This window comes from Oryza brachyantha, chromosome 5, assembly GCF_000231095.2.
Source record: "Oryza brachyantha chromosome 5, ObraRS2, whole genome shotgun sequence".
Lineage (NCBI taxonomy): Eukaryota > Viridiplantae > Streptophyta > Magnoliopsida > Poales > Poaceae > Oryza > Oryza brachyantha.
The window spans coordinates 7,343,872-7,347,783 of record NC_023167.2 but is presented as its reverse complement, the minus strand read 5'-3'; positions in this window follow the sequence as shown (position 1 = coordinate 7,347,783).

Here is a 3,912-nt window from a genome sequence, read left to right as displayed (position 1 = left end):
TTATGGTCCCACCAAGACAAGATGTACATCATGTGCGCACAGAACCAACAGTAAGAACACAATACCCGTCGTGTATATTAATTCCGAAGTTAAGGTTCTTAGTACTAACGCTAGATATCCACCATGCAGGTAACATTGGGTTCTGTTTGTCATCATACCTAAATCGAATAGGGTCGCCTATCTTAACTCCAATAAGGCCAAAGAGTATGATTTCACTAAAATCATCAAGGCCTTAAATTTGGCTTGGGGCCCATACGTGGCAAAGGTTGGTAGGCACAAGGAGGGCAAGAACGAGTTGTCTCATGACACTAAGTTCGCATGCACACAACAGATCGGAGAATAATGTGGTTTCCACATGTGCCACAACATGTCAACACTTCTTAGAGCGGTGAAAGATTTTGACCCTGAGGTTGTTGCCAATGGAAAATAAGCTCGTTTCAATATCAACTTTATTCTTCTAAACGTTTTAACCCCTGATTTATTGAACAGAAAGGTAAAGCTGGCACGAAGATCGTACCCATCAACCCCCCGTGATCAGAGGTGCGACTTCATTCTTGCTGAAATAATGAACAAGAAAGGACGTTTCTATGCCACTTAGATATTTTAACTGGTCTAATTCAATGTGATGTACAATTAACCATAAACTTATGATTTACAAATGAGCACAATACAATTTGTCCTTGTTTTTATATTTTCGTGGTATGAATGCAATGTAATTTACTCTCATATGTATAATATTATGGTAGCCTGCTAAATTTTCTTCAGTTTTGATCAATTACTAATTACGTTGGACTTTTTAATTTATTTCTCAAATTTAAATACGACAGGTCATACATATACAAGGTATGAATTTATGGCTTTCATGCATTTTTCTGGGCAAAATTGGGGCATTTCAATTGTATATACAAGGTATGAATTTGTGGCATTTGAATTGAATATGTTGAGAATTACTGCCATATGTGAAATTGGGAATATGTCAACTTGGAGAGAATATCTGAAGTTGGGCAATATTTGAGTATTTGTGACTTACCTGTCATTTTACTGCCATGTACGTGTGTATTTTCAGAGGGCATCCCTAGCGAATCCTGAGGCTAGCCAATTTTTAACATTTATTTTTTTTCTAAATTTAACTCATCACTGACGGGTCGGAACTAAAATCCGTCATAGGTAGTAACTCCTCTAACATGTTCTCACTAACGAATCGTCAGAGGTGACTTGCCTATGACGGTCACTACCCTTTGGGCCCGTCGCAGGTGTGTTACCTGTGACGGGTCCTAACTGGCATAAGGGCACCGACGATCAACACCTCTGACGGGCCGACAAGTATATACCCGTCAGAGGTGGGAGTCACCTCTGACGGCTTCCACCCGTCAGAGGTGACTCCACTCACCAGTGACCACTGATCACTGACCATGGCCAAAACCCTCACAGGTGAGGGTTTGTGCCCGTCACAGGTGACCATATCCAGTATAGTGGTGGTAGCTTTAGTGACCACATGATTTACATATTTTTGTTGCTTCGATCGACTAGCATTTTAAGACAGGTTAATAGGTGATTAATTAGCTGAATGATGCTACCCAGTTATTAGCTCTAAAACTGATAAAATGTCCTAGATGGCATTGGTAGATCTATGAGCTAGTGATTAAATCATGAGTATGGGTCTGACATCAATTTCATCTACAATGAATCTATGTATGTATGCATATTTTCCTTATAGTAGCATATGCACTCCAAACATGTATGATCTGCATTGATTTACACTAAAATTTGATGGTTAGTAGGTGCGTGCCAAAATAATTCTGAATAGTGCAAGTGGCTAAGCGATGTGTTTATTTCTAAACAAATTGGGTTGCTGAAATTATAAATTGTTTTTCCTACAATCAGGTGTATAGTTTCAGATTTACGATTGAACAATTTTTCTAGGGTTGTTTCAACAGCGATTCATTACATCCAATATTTAACATCAAATGAAAACTACCTGAGTGTTTTTCGAATGGTATAATGGCAATGTCTAGGAGTCGTACATACAGATTGGATCATATGAAATGAAATGACATTGCTTAGTGACAATATCTAAACATGTTAGAAGTGCTTACAATTATGATAGGGGGACTGGTGCTAACAGGTTTGGCTGTCTTTTTTCTATGGAGCAACTCAAGACATTGATGTCGATTTGCATGGTGTACATGTGTAACATCTGACTGAGCTTCTATTGTAGGCAATTTCCAACGAGTGTTATTGATATGTAGATTACTTTGCGGCTTAGCTGGAGATTAGAACCCGACAGGATCTCAGAAGACAAATGATGTCGTTCATATAATTAAATGTCTACGTGATTCTCTATGTTAGAATATCAATCATGTTTTCAAGCAACAAGGTATCACCTTTCCCTAGTGTTTGCTGACGCAGGTATTCCAACTCAGCAGGAGCTCCATCGTCTCCATCGACATCATCGCTATATGTTATGAATATGCAAAAGGTGGATGTTGGAAATCAGAGAGAAACTCACGGAAAACAGTGGACACAAAACACAGCACACAGAGTAATTTTGCGGCACCGCACGAAACTTGGCACCTTTTCTCTTGCTTTTCTTAATTATTCACTAAACATGATGATACAAAGCTTTAAATAGACCACCTAAACACACACGTTCAGCAGTAGTGCCTTGCGCCTCACTAGCAGGAGCACGTTTTTGCTACTGCATGCAACTCCACACACTAGAATCCAAAGCAAACTAAGTATGCATGCATGCACTGCCTATACCACTACTTGCTCCAAACGTGCACACGATCAAGGCTTGGCTAATCACCATGCATGGCCGCTAATCACCTACATGCATGCATGGCTGAACTCAACTTCTAGCCACTCATCTGCCCACTCTGCACGCACAAGCATTAGACTAATTCCATCATGCATACATGATTTACTTGGCTGCCGATCTAGTCTAAGAACTCACTACTACTCTGTACTTCACGGGAGATTAGCCCATTGTGCCGTAACCACTATTACATGCAGCTAAGAATTTTGCTCAAACTAATACCATGCAACAAAATAAACATGATCATCTAGTTCAACAAGATTATTTCTAACAGTGGATGTGTAATGCCATGCCTAAAAATTTATACCATTTTTCGAACAATACCAACGTAACAACAAAGTTCCTAACTAGATTACAAACCATGATCAAAAACTACAAAATAAAATATTAACAAACATATTATTTTATTAAAGTATCTAACATAATAAGTGGAACCTGAGAGAGTATTAATAATGATGAATAGGGTTGTAAGCTAGTAGGAATAAATGATAAAAATATGTCATTTTAAGTATGCAGGATAAAGTCTTAGAAATAGTGAGAAGATGATTTTGAAGATAAATATACAAACAAAAAGAGAAGAAGATAACATAAAAGTGTATCTTTCATCAAGAGAATCCTAAACGACTCATCAGAATTATTGTATGCACGTAGGAATTAATATAAGACATATAAGTTTGATAAATTATGTCAGAGTTTTAAATTATATTACTGTTTAAAATATTTTTTCATACCAAAATATAATAGTATATGCACTATTATGTGAAAAAACTATAGCGATTCTGGTTGAGCCAATCTACTTAGGCCAATAGGCTAGCCAGTTAATTAGTATATATACCCTATAACGCACGAACTTGTTTTAATCATTATCAGCGTCGCGTGACGCATTTGACTATTTAAAACATATATATATATATATTTATTTATTTATTTTCAGGTCCAGATCATCATAGGGTTCCCTATGGTATACAGAAGTTTCCATTTAGCATAAACTTTTGATATTCAAAGCCAACATCCTAATGTGTAAGGGTCACTAATTTATAATTTTTTCTTCTTAAATCTTCTATACTTAATTAAATGTTTTTCTTTGTAAGGGT